The sequence below is a fragment of the Pseudorca crassidens genome, chromosome 5, assembly GCF_039906515.1.
Source record: "Pseudorca crassidens isolate mPseCra1 chromosome 5, mPseCra1.hap1, whole genome shotgun sequence".
NCBI classification, from domain to species: Eukaryota; Metazoa; Chordata; class Mammalia; order Artiodactyla; family Delphinidae; genus Pseudorca; species Pseudorca crassidens.
The window spans coordinates 113,426,777-113,445,570 of record NC_090300.1 but is presented as its reverse complement, the minus strand read 5'-3'; positions in this window follow the sequence as shown (position 1 = coordinate 113,445,570).

The window sequence follows — 18,794 nt, the reverse complement described above, 5'->3', positions numbered from 1 at the left end:
AAGACACATAGTAATCAAATATGCAAAAATTAATGACAAAGAAAAATTATTGAAAGCAGCAAGGGAAAAATGACAAATAACATACAAGGGAACTCCAATAAGGTTAACAGCTGATTTCTGAGCGAAACTCTACAAGCCAGAAGGGAGTGGCATGATATACTTAAAGTGATGAAAGGGAAGAACCTACAACCAAGATTACTCTACCCAGCAAGGATCTCATTCAGATTCGATGGAGAAATCAAAAACTTTACACACAAACAAAAGCTAAGAGAATTCAGCACCACCAAGCCAGCTCTACAACAAATGCTGAACAAAATTCTCTAAGTGGGAAATGAAAGAGAAGAAAAGGAACTACAAAAACAAACCCAAAACAATTAAGAAAATGGTAATAAAACATACTTATCAATAATTACCTAAAACGTGAATGGATTAAATGCTCCAACCAAAAGACACAGGCTTGCTGAATGGATACAAAAACATGACCCACATATATGCTGTCTACAAGAGACCCATTTCAGACCTAGGGACACATACAGACTGAAAGTGAAGGGATGGAGAAAGATATTCCATGCAAATGGAAATCAAAAGAAAGCTGGAGTAGCTATACTCATAACAGATAAAATAGACATTAAAATAAAGTATGTTACAAAAGACAAGAAAGGACATTACATAATGATCAAGAGATCAATCCAAGAAGAAGATATAACAATTATAAATATACATGCAACCAACATAGGAGCACCTCAATACATAAGGCAACTAACAGCTATAAAAGAGGAACTCAACAGTAACACAATAATAGTGGGGGATTTTAACACCTCACTTATGCCAATGGATAGATCATGCAAAATGAAAATAAATAAGGAAACAGAACTTTAAATAACACAATAGACCAGATAGATTTAATTGATAATTCTAGGACATTCCATCCAAAAACAGCAGATTACACTTTCTTCTCAAGTGTGCATGGAACATTCTCCAGGATAGATCACACCTTGGGTCACAAATCAAGCCTCAGTAAATTTAAGAAAATTGAAATCATATCAAGCATCTTTTCTGACCACAACACTATGAAATTAGAAATGAATTACAGGGGAAAAAAAACATTAAAAACAAAACACATATGGAGGTTAAACAATACATTACTAAATAACCAAGAGATCACTGAAGAAATCAAAGAGAAAATCAAAAAATACCTAGAGACAAATGACAATGAAAACCCAATGATCCAAAACCTATGGGATGCAGCAAAAGCAGTTCTAAGAGGGAAGTTTATAGCTATACAAGCCTACCTCAAGAAACAAGAAAAATCTCAAGTAAACAATCTAACCTTACACCTAAATGAACTAGAGAAAGAAGAACAAACAAAACCCAAAGTGAGCAGAAGGAAAGAAATCATAAAGTTCAGAACAGAAATAAGTGAAATAGAAACAAAGAAAACAATAGGATAGATGAATAAAACTAAAAGTGGGTTCCTTGAGATGATAAACAAAATTGAAAATCATTAGTCAGACTCATCAAGAAAAAGAGGGAGAGGACTCAAATCAATAAAATTAGAAATGAAAAAGGGGAAGTTACAACAGACGCTGCAGAAATATAAAGCATCCTAAGAGACTACTACAAGCAACTCTATGCCAATAAAATGGACAACCTGGAAGAAATGGACAAATTCTTAGAAAGGTGTACTCTTCCAAGACTGAACCAGGAAGAAATGGAAAATATGAACAGACCAATCACAACTAATGAAATTGAAACTGTGATTAAAAAATCTTCCAACAAACAAAAGTCCAGGATCAGATGGCTTCACAAATGAATTCTATCAAACATTTAGAGAAGAGCTATCACTCATCCTTCTCAAACTCTTCCAAAAAATTGCAGAGGAAGGAACACTCCCAAATTCATTCTATGAAGCCACCATCACCCTGATAACAAAACCAGACAAAGATACTACAAAAAAAGAAAATTACAGACAAATATCACTGATGAATATAGATGCAAAAATCCTCAACAAAATACTAGCAAACAGAATCCAACAACACATTAAAACGATCATACACCACGATCAATTGGGATTTATCCCAGGGATACAAAGATTCTTCAGTATATGCAAATCAATCAATGTGATACAGCATATTAACAAATTGAAGATAAAAACCATATGGTCATCCCAATAGATATAGAAAAAAGCTTTGACAAAATTCAACAACCATTTATGATAAAAACTCTCCAGAAAGTGGGCATAGAGGGAACCTACCTCAACATAATAAAGGCCATATATGGCAAACCCACAGCAAACATCATTCTCAATGGTGAAGAACTGAAAGCATTTCCTCTAAGATCGAACGAGATAAGAATGTCCACTCTCACCACTATTATTCAACATAGTTTTGGAAGTCTTAGCCATGACAATCAGAGAAGAAAAAGAAATACAAGGATTACAAATTGGAAAAGAAGAATTTAAAATGTCACTGTTTGCAGATGATGTGATACTATACATAGAGAATCTTAAAAATGCCACCAGAAAACTACTAGAGCTAATCAATGAATTTGGTAAAGTTGTAGAATACTAAATTAATGGACAGAAATCTCTTGCATTCTTATACACTAATGATGAAAAACCTGAAAGAGAAATTATGGAAACACTCCCATTTACCACTGCAACAAAAAGAATAAAATATCTAGGAATAAACCTACCTAGGAAGACAAAAGGCCTGTATGCCAAAAACTGTAAGACACTGATGAAAGAAATTAAAGGTGATACAAACAGATGGAGAGATATACCATGTTCTTGGATTGGAAGAATCAATATTGTGAAAATGACTATAATACTGAAACAATCTACAGATTCAATGCAATCCCTATCAAATTACCAATGGCATTTTTTTTTTTCGGTATGTGGGCCTCTCACTGTTGTGGCCTCTTCCATTGCAGAGCACAGGCTCTGGACATGGAGACTTAGTGACCATGGCTCATGGGCCTAGCCACTCCATGGCATGTGGGATATTCCTGGACCGGGGTATGAACCCATGTCCCCTGCATCGGCAGGTGAACTCTCAACCACTGCACCACCAGGGAAGCCCCACTAATGGCACTTTTTACAGAAGTAGAACAAAAACTCTTAACAGTTGTATTGAGACACAAAAGATCCTGAATAGCCAAAGCAGTCTTGAGGGAAAAAAAACGGAGCTGGTAGAATCAGACAACCTGACTTCAGACTATACTACAAAGTTACAGTAATCAGGACAATATGGTACTGGAACAAAAGCAGAAACATAGATCAATGGAACAAGATAGAAAGCCCAGAGATACACCCACACACCTATGGTCAAATAATCTATGACAAAGGAGGCAAAGATATACAATGGAGAATAGACAGTCTCTTCAATAAGTAGTGCTGGGAAAACTGGACAGCTACATGTAAAAGAATGAAATTAGAACAGTCCCTAACACCATACACAAAAATAAACTTAAAATGGATTCAAGACCTAAATGTAAGACCGGACACTATAAAACTCTTAGAGGAAAACATAGGAAGATCACTTTTTGACATAAATCACAGCAAGATCTTTTTTGATCCACCTCCTAGAGTAATGGAAATAAAAACAAAAATAAACAAATGAGACCTAATGAATTTTCAAAGCTTTTGCACAGCAAAGGAAACCATAAACAAGACTAAAAGACAACCCTCAGAATGGGAGAAAATATTTGCAAATGAATCAACAGACAAAGGATTAATCTCCAAAATATATAAACAGCTCATGCAGCTCAATAGTAAAGAAAGAAACAACTCAATCCAAAAATGGGCAGAAGACCTAAATAGACATTTCTCCAAAGAAGACATACAGATGGCCAAGAAGCACATGAAAAACTGTTCAACATCACTAACTATTAGAGAAATGCAAATCAAAACTACTATGAGGTATCACTTCACACCAGTTAAAATGGGCATCATCAGAAAATCTCCAAACAACAAATGCTGGAGAGGGTGTGGAGAAAAGGGAACCCTCTTGCACTGTTGGTGGGAATGTAAATTGATACAGCCACTGTGGAGAACACTATGGAGGTTCCTTAGAAACTAAAAATAGAATTACCATATGATCCAGCAATCCCACTACTGGGCATATACCCAGAGAAAACCACAAAAAAGATACATGCACTCCAATGTTCATTGCAGCACTATTTACAATAGCCATGTCATGGAAGCAATCTAAATACCCATCGACAGACACATGGATAAAGAAGATGTGGTACATATATACAATGGAATATTACTCAGCCCTAAAAAGGAATGAAATTGAGTCATTTGTTGAGACGTGGATGGACCTAGAGACTCTCATAGAGAGTGAAGTAAGTCTGAAAGAGAAAAACAAATATCGTATATTAACACATGTATGTGGAACCTAGAGTAATGGTACAGATGAACAGGTTTGCAGGATGGAAGTTGAGACACAGATGTAGAGAACAAACATATGGACACTAAGGAGGGAAAATCGTATTGGGGTGGGGATGGTGGTGTGCTGAATTGGGTGATTGGGATTGACATGTATACAATGATGTGTGTAAAATTGATGACTAATAAGAACTTACAGTGTAAAAAAACAAACAAAGCAACTAATACTAAACTTTATTTGGGTTATATGTATGGAAATATGTTAATATAAATGTTTCAGACACATGAAATTTCTAAAAATCTTATATGTTCTGGTATAATGTTATAAGTCATAATTCTAGTTATTACTTTAAAATGTATATCTCAGAAATAACTAAATTTCCTTGTCAATTGCATTATTATGAACTTTCATCAAATCTTTAACCATGGTCATTTTTAAGTCTTTTGTCATTTACAAACAGTTCTGGGTGTATTCTGATGCTTTTGCAAAAATGTTCCTATAAAAGGGTTTCATCTTCAAGGAATTCATGGAAAAGACTCTGACAAGTACAGGTTTCTGGTAACTGACTATACTGCTGAACTGAATGTATAAGCATTTTCAGAACTCTAATGGAAAACTGTTGAATTCTTAAAAGTGCTAACAAAAGATCAAGATGAAAAAAAATTAATTACATGGGACTGAGAAAAATGATGAGGATGATTATAATTTTTGTGACTTTCTGTTTTAATTAAAAAAAAATCCCACAAGGACTCAGAGGCAAAAAATATACAAATTAATTTTCACTGCAAAGTAAAGGGGCTGTTACAGTGGAGGATTACTGGACTGAATGTCAATATTATGACATAGTATGAGTGTGTTTTGTGTTTGGTAATTACAATCATTGTTGATTTTGTTGTGATCATCCATTTACAATGCTTGGTGTCAGTTTATTTATCTCTTGTAAAAATAAAATACAGTGTGTGTGTGTGGAAATAAAAAAAAAAAGATGACATAAACAGATGGAGAAATATACCATGTTCTTGGATTAGAAGAATCAATATTGTGAAAATGACTATACTATCTAAAGCAATCTACAGATTCAATGCAAATAGAACAACCAATGGTATTCTTCACAGAATTAGAACAAATTTTTTACTATTCATGTGGAAACACAAAAGACCCTGAATAGCAAAAACAATCTTGAGAAATAAAAACGGAATTGGAGGAATCAGGCTCCCTGACTTCATACTATACCACAAAGCTACAATAATCAAGACAGTATGGTACTGACACAAAAACAGAAATATAGACCAATGTTATAGGATGGAATGCCCAGAGATAAACCCACGCACATATGGTCACCTAATTTATGACAAAGGAGGCAAGAACATACAATGGAGAAAAGGCAGTCTCTTCAATAAGTGGTGCAGGGAAAACTGGACAGCTACATGTAAAAGAATGAAACTAGAACTCTACCTAACATCATACACAAAAATAAACTCAAAATGGATTGAAGACCTAAATGTAAGACCAGACACTATAAAACTCTTAGAGGAAAACATAGGACAAGCACTCTTTGACATAACCCAGAGCAAGATCCTTTTTGACCTGTCTCCTAGAGTAATGGAAATAAAAACAAAAATAAACAAATGGGACTTAATTAAACTTAAAAGCTTTTGCACAACAAAGGAAACCATAAAAAAGACAAAAAGACAACCTTCAGAATGGGAGAAAATATTTGCAAATGAAACAACAGACAAAGGATTTAATCTCCAAATTATAAAAAGAGCTCATGGACTTCAGTATCAAAAAAAGCAAACAAGTTAAAAAATGGGCAGAAGACCTAAATAAACATTTCACCAAGGAACACATACAGATGGCCAAGAGGCACAGGAAAATATGCTTAATATTACTAATTATTAGAGAAGTGTAAATCAAAACTACAATGAGTTATCACCTCATTCCAGTCAGAATGGCCATTATCAAAATATCTAGAAACCATAAATGCTGGAAAGGGTGTGGTGAAAAGGGAATTCTCCTGCACTGTTGGTGGGAATGTAAATTGATACAACCACTATGGGAAAAAGTAAGGAAGTTCCTTAAAATATGAAAAATAAAACTACCATATGACCCAGCAATCCCACTACCATATGACCCAGCATATACCCTGAGAAAACCATAACTCAAAAATAGACGTGCCACAATGTTCATTGCAGCAGTATTTACAATAGCTAGGATATGGAACCAACCTAAATGTCCATCGAGAGATGAATGGATAAAGAAGATGTGGCACATATATACAATGCAATATTACTCAGCCACAAAAAGAAATGAAATTGAATTATTTGTAGTGAGGTGGATGGACCTAGAGTCTGTCATACAGAGTGAAGTAAGTCAGAAAGAGAAAAACAAATACTGTATGCTAACACATATATAAGGAATCTAAAAAAAAAAAAAAAAAATCGTTCTGATGAATCTAGGCCAGAGCAGGAATAAAGATGTAGACATAGAGAATGGACTTGAGGACATGTGGTGGGAATGGGAAGCTGGCGCGAAGTGAGAGCGACAACATATATACACTACTGAATGTAAAATAGCTAGTGGGAAGCAGCAGCATAGCACAGAGAGATCACCTCAGTGCTTTGCGATAACCTACAGAGGTGGGATAGGGAGGTTGGGAGGGAGGCTCAAGAGGGAGAGGATATGGGGACATATGTATGCATATGGCTGATTCATTTTAGTGTACAACAGAAAGTAACAAAGTATTGTGAAGCAATTATACTCCTGTAGAGATCTATTTAAAGGAAAAAAAAAAAAAAAGTACACAGGGACAATGAAAACACCATGATCCAAAACCTATGGGATGCAGCAAAAGCAGTTCTAAGAAGGAACTTTATAGCAATACAATCTCACCTCAGGGAACAAGAAAAATATCAAATAAACAACCTAACCATATACCTAAAACAAGTAGAGAAAGAAGAACAAACAAAACCCAAAGTTAGTAGAAGGAAGGAACTCATAAAGATCAGAGCAGAAATAAAAGAAATAGACATGAAGAAAACAATAGTAAAGATGAATGAAACTAAAGCTGGTTCTTTGAGAAGATAAAAAAATATATATATTTCAGCCAGACTCATTGAGTAAAAAAGGGAGAGGGCTCAAATCAATAAAATTAAAAATGAAAAATGAGAAGTTACAATGGACACCACAGAAATACAAAGGATCATAAGAGACTACTACAAGCAAATATATGCCAATAAAATAGATAAGCTAGAAGAAATGGGCAAATTATTAGAAATGCAAGGATTCTTCAATATTCACAAATCAATCAGTATGATACTCCACATTAACAAACCAAAGAATAAAAAACATGTGATCATCTCAATAGATGCAGAAAAGGCTTTTGACAAAATTCAACATCGATTTATGATAAAAACTATCCAGAAAGTGGGCACAGAGGGAACCTACTTCAATATAATAAAGGCCATATATGACAAAGCCACAGCAAACATCATTATCAATGGTGAAAAACTGAAAGCATTTCCTCTAAGATCAGGAACAAGACAAGGATGTCCACTCTTGCCACTATTGTTCAACATAGTTTTGGAAGTTTTAGCCACAGCAATAAGAGAAGAAAAAGAAATAAAAGGAATCCAAATAGGAAAAGAAGAAGTAAAACAGTCACTGTTTGCAGATGACAAACCGTCATCTTTACATCAAAAGTTACTATACTTCAAAAATTCTGAAGATGTTACCAGAAAACTACTAGAGTTCATCAATGAATTTTTTAAAAATGCAGGATACAAAATTAATACACAGAAATATCTTGCATTTCTATACATTAACAATGAAAGATCAAAAAGAGAAATTAAGGAAACAATCCTATTTACCATTGAAACAAAAAGAATAAAATACCTAGGAATAAACCTACCTAAGGAGACAAAAGACCTATACTCAGAAAAATATAAGATACTCATGAAATAAATCAGATATGACACAGAGAGATATACATTTTCTTGGATTGGAGAATCAATATTGCCAAAATGACTATATTACCCAAAGCAATATACAGATTCAATACAATCCCTATCAAATTACAAATAGTACTTTTCATAGAATTAGAACAATTTTTTTTTTAATTTTTATGGAAACACAGAATCCCTGAAGAGAAAATGCAATCCTGAGAAAGAAAAAAGGAACTAGAGGAATCAGGCTCCCTGACTTCAGACTTTACTACAAAGCTACAGTAATCAAAACAGCATGGTACTGGCACAAAAACAGAAATATAGATAAAAGGAAGAGTATAGAAAGTCCAGAGATAAACCCATGCACCTATGGCCACCTAATCTATGACAAAGGAGGCAAGAATATACAATGGAGAAAAGGCAGTCTCTTCAATAAGTGGTGCTGGGAAGACTAGACAGCTACATGTAAGAGAATAAAATTAGAACACTCCCTAACACCATACACAAAAATAAAGTCAAAATGGACTAAAGATCTAAATGTAAGGCTAGACACTATAAAACTCTTAGAGGAAAACATAGGCAGAACACTCTCTGACATAAATTGCAACAATACCATTTTTGGTCCACCTCCTAGAGTTATGAAAATAAAAACAGAAATAAACAAATGGGACCTAATTAAACTTAAAAGCTTTTGAAAAACAAAGAAACCATAAACAAAATTAAAACACAACCCACATAATGGGAGAAAATATTTGCAAACAAATCAACTGGCAAGGGATTAATCTACAAAATATACAACCAGCTCAAGCAACTTAATATCAAAAAACAAACAACACAATAAAAAAATGGGCAGAAGATCTAAATAGACATTTCTCCAAAGTAGACATATAGATGGGCAAGAGGCACATGAAAAGATGCTCAATATCACCAATTATCAGAGAAATAAAAATCAAAAGTACAATGAGGTATCAATTCACACTGGTCACAATGGCCATCATCAAACAACCTACAAACAATAAATGCTGGAGAGAGTGTGGAGAAAAGGGAACCACCCTACACTGTTGGTGGGAATGTAAATTGGTATAGCCACTATGGAGAATAGTATGGAGGTTCCTAAAAAAACTAAAAATAAAGCTATGATATGACCCAGCAATTCCTCTCCTGGCATATATCTGGAGAAAACCATAATTATAAAAGATACATCCACTGCAATGTTCATTGTAACACTATTTATTGTAGAGAGGACATGGAAGCAACCTAAATGTCCATTGACAGAGGAATGGATAAAAAAGTGGTACATTATACAATGGAACATTACTGAGCCATAAAAAAGAACGAAATTATGTCATTTGCAGCAACAGGGATAGACCTGGAGATTGTCATACTGAGTGAAGTAAGTCAGACAGAGAAAGACATATATCATATGATATTGCTTATATGTGGAATCTTAAAAAAAATGGTCCAAATAAACTTATTTCCAAAACAGAAATAGAGTCACAGATGTAAAAAATAAACTTATGGTTACCAGGGGAGAAAGGAGGGGGAGAAGGAAAAATTGGGAGATTAGGATTGACATATACACACTACTATATATAAAATAGATAACTAATAAGGACCTACTGTATAGCACAGGGAACTCTACTCAATACTCTGTAATGGCCTATATGGGAAAAAAATCTAAAAAAGAGTGGATACATGTATATGTATAACTGATTCACTTTGCTGAACATCAGAAATTAACACAAAATTGTAAAGCAACTATAATAAAAATTTTTTAAAAATGACTGCATTCACATTCACTCAGTGTGCTGCTTGAGAATTCTAAAATTACGACTATATGACCAAAATTACTATTTAAAAAAATCCAAATTAAAAACTTTTATTGGAGTTTCTTAATTTGCTCTGATTTGTAAAGCATTTTAAATTGTGAATAAGAAGTGTTATATAAATACAAATGATTGATTGAGAGATAGGTTACAGATTAGTGAACAGGAAGTCAACAGTTATTAACAGAAATTATGTTAGAAACAAAAACTCTTCCTAGAGAATGGTAAAAAACTAAATATCTCAAACACCTCTAAAACAAAAATTCAGTTACTAAAACGCCCACCAAAATTGTATATATTTAAAAACAATAACAACAAATACATTTTTAAACAGACAATTCAAATTACAGAAAATTTAATGGATATTCAACTTAAATATCTTGTATTGAATATAAAATCACAGGGCAACAAACATATTGAACTTTGTTACCTTGCTATTTACCAGCAGAATTATAACTTAAACCTGGTCATTCCAGTTTCCAATTCAATACTTTCTGGACAAAATATATTTGAATTTAGATAGAATAAGAGATAAAACAATTAAAATTCTAATTTTAATGTAGTTTTAAAAACACACAATATCATCAATGACATTATGAAAAGGGACTGTTATTTTTTTTTCTTTAAAAAAATGTGGTTCAATGAAATGTTCTGTGATATGTCTCTCCTTCTCTCTCTCCCTCCATCCCTCCCTCTCTCTCTCTCCCTCTCCACCAGACTTTTATTAGATGGAAATGAATACCTGAAAAACAAAAGTCTTTGAAATGTTGATATTAAACATTTTCATTAAAACAGGGGTGGGGAGTAAATTACTTTTTCACTGAAGTCTTCTAAGATCAGAACATTTAAATGTTTGCAATGGGTTGATAATCTTAAAAATCAAAAAACAAAAAAAACTCCACTTAGTCTAAATTCTAATGGAAATATATCTGATGTGATTATGTTCACAGTATTTAAAAATAATAGAAGTATGTTTTTCTCCTGATTAGCTTCTTGTATATATGTTGGCTAAGCCAGACTAGATTAAAATGGGTTCTCTTTAGGACAAAATATTTACTAATGCAAAGGATCACTTTAGGCTTCACTAAAATAATAATTTAGTATTTGGGATGTTTGTGTGCATGTACAAAACATTCACCATTGTGCTTCTACTCTACAGTGGGGACTAGTCCAGATTTTTCTCAGCAAAAGGATTCTTGTTCACTGAGTCCCCCTTCATTGCCTGTTTATTTCTACCAATGTTGTCATTTTTCAAAGGTTTAAAAATGCTGAATTATGAAATCAGTAGAATATTTGTTTCAACTGGTTTTGGATAAACTACCACTCTGTTTTAAGAAATTAGACTGGCTCAGCATGGTTTTCATGTCACTTCCCTAAATCAAGCATGTTACATTAGATTAGGAAATGCATATTAGAAGTATGTCACTAAAGCACTCAACTTCTCTACTGAAGTTCAACTGCAATTACATTTTAACATTTTTTTCTACTGTATTATTATATACATTATGATACAGTAAGCTTTCTTTATTACCCTAATGTTTTTCCTTCCCATGCAGTTAAAAAGTGTGTGGCAGCAGAGAAGTTCATGATATCTGAAGGACAACATGACGAAGCAGCATTCCAACACCAGACTCAACAAAGTGTAGCAAAAGGAGAGAGATAAAAACCTAAGTGAGAAAGTGAAATAGGCTTCTATTGAAGTATGTTAGATTGCAGAGTGGGATCCCATGGGAAGTAGCAGAAGCTCTTTTACTGGAATCATTTAAAAGCTTTCTTAGACAGAATATTTAAGCATATATTTCCTGGAACAATCTCATATTGGAACAGAGAGAGATAAGATGACCTAGAAGTCTTTACTTTCTCTAGCTTCTAATACTTTATGATTCTGTACATATCAAAAGTATATTAAAGTCTGAGGTGCAGTTTTAGACAGCATTAAATTGTTTGTATAGTTTTATAGTTGTGTACAAAAATGTCAGGTAGTGGTCTATAGGCAGAAATACTGCAGAAGAGCACCCTGAAATTTACAAATGGATTATGTTAATGTACCAATGTAAGTTTCTGCTGAACTTAACCACCTTTTATATTCATGCAGGATAATGTGGTCCTCTAAAAACAAGGTACTGAAATTTATATTGTGTTCTGTGTGCAGTGTACTGAACCTATGAAATATGGTGATAAAATTTTTGTTGAAAATCTAGTTTATAAAATAAAAGGAAACTAAACTCTGGTTATTCTTACTGACACATGTCTTCTAAAAATTAAAAATGTCTTTGAATATATTTTAAAAATATAAGTGAATATATGAAAAATTCAAAATTATTTATACTTTTCAAAACTAATATTATAACAATTTAATTTTAAATGTAGTCAACTCTAAAAATAGTCTGAAACCTTGCATGTCTACTTCAAACTATCATAAATATGTACTTACTCTGCTATGGAAAATGTACTTACTGGGCAAAAATATTCTTTGAGCTTGTTCTTAGATGCATCATTGTATGATTACAACTTGACAAATCTAAAAAAAAAAAAAGATGATTTGAGTAAAAAGCTTACCTAAAATACAGAATGAAATTCCTTTTAAGTAGTACATTTTAGGCAGAAGTATTTATTTTTTGTGGTACATGGGCCTCTCACTGCTGTGGCCTCTCCCGTTGTGGAGCACAGGCTCCAGACACGCAGGCTCAGCAGCCATGGCTCACGCACCTAGCCACTCCACGGCATGTGGAATCTTCCCGGACCGGGGCACGAACCCGTGTTCCCTGCATCGGCAGGTGGACTCTCAACCACTGTGCCACCAGGGAAGCCCACGATTCTAAAAGAGGTAGTGTTGAAGTTTCATGATGGGTTCAAAGAAATCCATGATGCTCTTCTCCCTATATTTATGTATGCTTAGAACACTTTCATATTTTTTAAAGTAATATCTGATCATCATAAGAAAGTTGTTAACTGTATAAAGAAAAAAATCACTCATAATCAATTACTTGAAGCTTTTCTATTCATTTACAGTGTTTATTGCAGTTGTTTTTCTACATTTTTACTATTATTGATGCTCAGATTAATATGGCACCAGTACAGATTTTCCTTCTTTTGTACTATGAATGATAATATAGGAAAGTACAAAAAATATGCATTTATTTTCTTCATGGATTTTTTTTTCCTTTCTGGAGATTCTATTTAAGAGGCATTTACACAGACAGTTTGTCTTTATGTTGTCTTTCTTGGGTTTTATCAATAGTTGTGTTTATCAGTTGTAAAATGATATTTATGCATATTCAATAACATATTAATACATACAAATTTCAGGCTGTATAAATCATTTAACAAACTTTCTATGATTGCTCCTAAACCTACTTCACACAAACAAATTTTGGGTGCTAGGTGTATAGTCAGTGACACTGGATCAATATTGTAAAATCTCATGGGGAAAAAAGGTTTATTATTTTATACACATACTCAAAAATTTTAGGCCTTGAATTTGTAGAGGGTGATTGTCAATGTATACAACAGCTGCCTGAAACATTATTGTTGGTCATTTCAGTTACTCTTCAAGGGGTTCTGAATAGCATTTCTGCTTAAATATCTACCTCTTCCACCTTAAAAGAAAATCCCTGCCATTAAGAACTCCTCACAATTAAGGCTACAGTCACCTATCAATTGTTTTTCCTTTTGAAGTTAAGGTAGATACTGCAAAATAAAATAAACATGCTATAGATTAAGTTTATAGGGTCATCAGAAAACTTTTCTAACCAAAACCCAAGAGAGTTACCATTAATTACATTTAATTCTGCATGTATTACAGAAGAAAATGCTCCAGTGAACTTTGGTAAGCCAATGACACACTCAGTAAGACTTTTCTAACATTTACTGAGGTCTACTATGGGACTCAAATTTCTTAAGTGTTTTTGAAATTGAAATGTAAACTAATGGCTGATATTCTTAATATTCCTAATATGTTATACAAGTATTTATGAGCAAGTTTAAATACATATATGGATATATTTTTATCTTAATGTTCATTAAGAATAAAGACAATAAAGCTTAATGGGAAATATTAAAATAGGTGTGAAATATAATACTAATTGAGAATAAGTCACAAATTTGTATAGAGGGAGCATAAGGAGAGAAAACACATACTTATACAATTCAGAACAGCACTTTCAAAAGAGAGGAGATAAATTTGCTTAGGTCACTTATTTTCAAAGCTAATCAACTGCACAGTTGGAAAAGTGGCCCACATAATATTTCTAATTCTCTTTCAGTTCCTTAGGGGAAGAAAAGTAAAATCTTGATGTTCTCATACCCCTTGTAATGATCTACCTGTGGGACAAAATACTGTCTATAAATAATTTTAGTAACTTATCAAGTTCACTGAAAATGGTGACATATGGACATTGAATTTAACATGATATTAAAGAAGTATAACAAATTATTTCTAGAAAAGATAGAAGAACAGGAAAGTTTATCTTCTGTGAGGCTGGAGAAGAAAATATTACGTTTCTTCACAGTTAGGGCTTTCTGAGTTAATTTTACTAAAACTAAATTTTATTTACTAAAATAAAAGCCTAAAATTTAAATTATGACTAATTAGCCAGTGAGATAAATATCCCTGGAGTTTTATGTTTACATTTCAAGAGTAAATAAATCACCCCTTCTGTGGGTATACCCCCAGATAAAAAATCTGCAGATACTAGTATCATCTTTCCCCTGAAAAATTTTACTTTCCAAAAGACTAGGGTAAGAACATAAGATCTTTCCCATTATATTTCTGAGGAGACTCGGAGTGGGAAGGGAGACTCTTTCCTATATAAATATCCACATTTACTTTTTTTGGATTTCTCCTTTTCATTAGACTACATTATATATAAAATTACATCTTCTGGTTCTTCTTGTTTTACCCCAGGGTGAAATACTGGGGCAAAGGCAAAGACACACTTGTTATTTGCTATACATAAATAGTATTTACTTTGTCTCTCTCCATGCACCTTGTGTTGGCATTCATGACAATATTAATACATATAGATATTAAAAGCTGAACATCCATATTGTGGAAATTTACAGGAAACTGGCAAAACAAATACAGTCCTTCTTAAATAGAGTCATTCAATACTACATAGGAATTCAATAATAGTTTAAGGATCCAGGAAGATAAAAAAATTAAAACCTTTAGTTTTACATAATTTAGATTTCACAGAATGTTATTTCACGGATGCTTCCTCCAGCTTAACCCAGTGTTAACATCTTGCATAACTATAGAACAATGTCTAAACCAGGGAATAGACATTGATGCAAACCATAGACATTATGCAGATTTCATCAGTTATACCTGCACACGTTTGTACATATAACTTTGCACATAGTTTTGAGTGTGTGTAGCTCTATGCAATCTTATCACAATTGGGACTTCACTTGATAGAGACTTCACCACCAAAATCAAATTACTATTGTCCCTTGATCTCAAGACTCCAACATGTTACCCTTGTAGCACCATATCCTACCCTTCACCATCTCAAACCCCTAATGACCATTAATCTCTTTTTCATCTTTATAATGATGTTATATATATTCACATATATTACATATATACTCACGAATGTTATATAAGTGCAATCATGCAGTATGTATTGTTTTAGATAAGTTTTTTTTTCCCCATTCAGCATGATTTGAGATTCACACAATTTGTGTGTATTAATAGTTTGTTACCTTGTATTGCTGATTAGTATCCCATGATATGGATGTACCACAGATTGCTTAACAGTTCAGCATTGAAGGACATTTGGGTAGTTTCCAGTTTCTGGCTATTACTAATAAAACTTTTATGAATATTCATTATCAAATTTTAAAATGAAAATAACTTTTAATTTCTCTAGGATATTTTCTCAAGAATGCAATTGCTGGGACATATTGTAAGTCCATTTTATTTTTTAAAATAATTTGCCAAACTATTTTGCTAAGTGGCTCTACACTTCTACATTTCCACCAACAATGTGTCAGTGATCCAGTTTCTCTGCATCCTCACCAGCATTTGGTGGGATCATTAATTTTATATTTAGCCATTCTGGTAGGTGTGTAGTGATATCTCATGGTATTTTTAATTTGCATTTCTAGATGTTGACTTTTTCTCATTTGTTTATTTGTCATCTTTTTATCCTCTGTAGTAAAATTTCTGTTTATGCACTTTAACCATTTTCTAATTATATTGCTGTTGAGGTTTCGGGGTTCTTTTTGTTTTGCTATTTTTTTTGGCAAATGTTTTCTTCCAGTCTATAATTTGCCTTTTCATCCTCTTCACACAATCTTTCACAGAGCAAATTTTTTAATTTGATAAGGTCAAATTTATCCATTTTTTTAATGTATTGTATTTTTGGTGTCAAGTCTAAGAATTCTTTTCCTAGTCCCAGTTCCCAAATATTTTCCATTTTTTTCCTATAAGTTTTATAGTTTTGTGTTGTACATCTAAATTCATGATCCATATGAGTTAAATTCTGAATATAGGGTAAGGTTTAGTTAAGTTTCATCTGTTTGTCTAGGAATGCCCTATTTATCCAGCGTCATTTGTTGAAAAAGCTAACCTTCCTTAATTGAATTGCTTTTGCTCCTTTGTCAAAAATTAAATGGGCATATTTATGTGGATATATTTCTGTGTTCTTAAGCTATTTTTTATGAAGATATCTCTATGGCATTATATCACTCAGAAAAAAAAAAACAGAAATAAAGGCAGATAATCAACTTGCATTTAAGCTAAGAAAAGAGGACAAACCAGCCTCTCAAAGACTATACTTCCTGTTCTGATTCTATTATTTAGAATTGTTCGATAATTGGGAAATATCACATCAGTACAGTATGACTGACTCAATTAGAATTCATTGTTAATCAAGGAAATAATATCCATATGCATGATCTCAATTTCTGTCTACAAGATGATGGTCTTCAAGACCTGCCACATCTCCGTATGGAGCCAAAACATATATTTCCAATTTTTTCTAAATATTCTTCAATTGAATATCCAGAAAACTCAATATCTTTAAGTTTAAATCTGAATTTATGGGGGTTCCCTGATGGTCCAGTGGTTAAAGATTCTGTGCTTCCAATGCAGGTGTTGTGGATTCGATCCCTGGTGGGGAAACTAAGATCCCACATGCTGCGTGGTGTGGCCAAATAAAAATAAAAATTGAAAAAAGTCTGAATTTATGATTTCCTCAAGGTAAGAATGAGACACTTTCTTTTCACTGTTTTCACAATTTTAGTTAATAGCAGTTTTATTTATTCAGGCACCTAAACACATGGTCAAATGTGACTGTATTTTTTTTCTTGATTTTAAAGATCCAGGAGATTACCATATTCTGTCAGCTAAGGATCCCAAATATCACATAAATCATGTATGCTATCTCCATTTTCTAATGCTACTGCATTAATTTGTGTTTTTAATATTTCTTCCTTGGATGTCTATAGTAGTCTTACCTTAGCATTCTAAAACAATGACCATGTCACTATTTCTTAATTCTGATTTCCTCAATGCTTTTGGTCACATTGCCAGAAAGTAAAATCCATAACTAAGATATCTAGCTTCTCTTTCATCATCTGTAAAATGACAGTTAATTTACCAAAGTTTTAATGCCATTCAAAATAAAAAATTAAAAAACATTTGACACAAGCTACTTAGATCAGTGACTGGCATGTAACTGCTTAAGAAATGGTAACTATTTTCATTATCATTAGTAAGTTATACAAAACCCTTGATATTTGAAACCTTGACTACATTTTCAAACTAATATTACTCAAACTTCCATGAGTAGTTTAAACTCACCCTAATGTATCCCAGTAGCCCTGTTAATGACTGAACTCCAACCAATCCTTTGGGATTCTGATCAAACATCATCTGCTTGGTAAACCATTGCCTGTTCTCTCTGGACAGTTAGACATTTTCTCTTCCTTCTCTAAAGTAATATATAATGTGTGTATTAAATTGTTATATATATTTTTCAATATTTTTACAATTTATTTCCTTCCCTAAACTGAGTTTCTAAAGATCTGGTACCTGAGCTATTATTGTACATTTTCTGTGCTTAAATGTCTAGTTAAATTAATGGAAACTTTAGTTATTAAATATATTCAAATAAGAAACATGAGATTAAAATACACATTAAAACACTTGGTTGAAAATTAGAAATAATGACACTTCCAAAATGAGTTAAAATAGTATTTTTTCATAATTTTCTAATATTACCCTCACACTTTCTTAATACATTCTCCTTAGACTAACTAGAATAAGAAAAATTGTGGTTTCAATTTCCCTTGTTTATATACTTACATGAATGACTATATCCTAATAAAGCTGTCTTTTATAGCTTTATTTTCTAAAGAAAAAAAATCTAAATATAATCTTCAACTTGTTTTTCTTTTCTTTTGTTAAATCATGGATATACCTACAAATCTGTAGCTAGAGTGATCAGTGATCCAACAATATCTTCTTTTTTTAAAAAGAATTGTTTATTTTTTATTAAAGAATAGCTGATTTACAATATTATATTAGTTTCTGGTATACAATAGACTGATGTGATATTTTTATAGATTATACTTCATTTAGAGTTATTACAAAACTGGCTATACTTCATTTAGAGTTATTACAA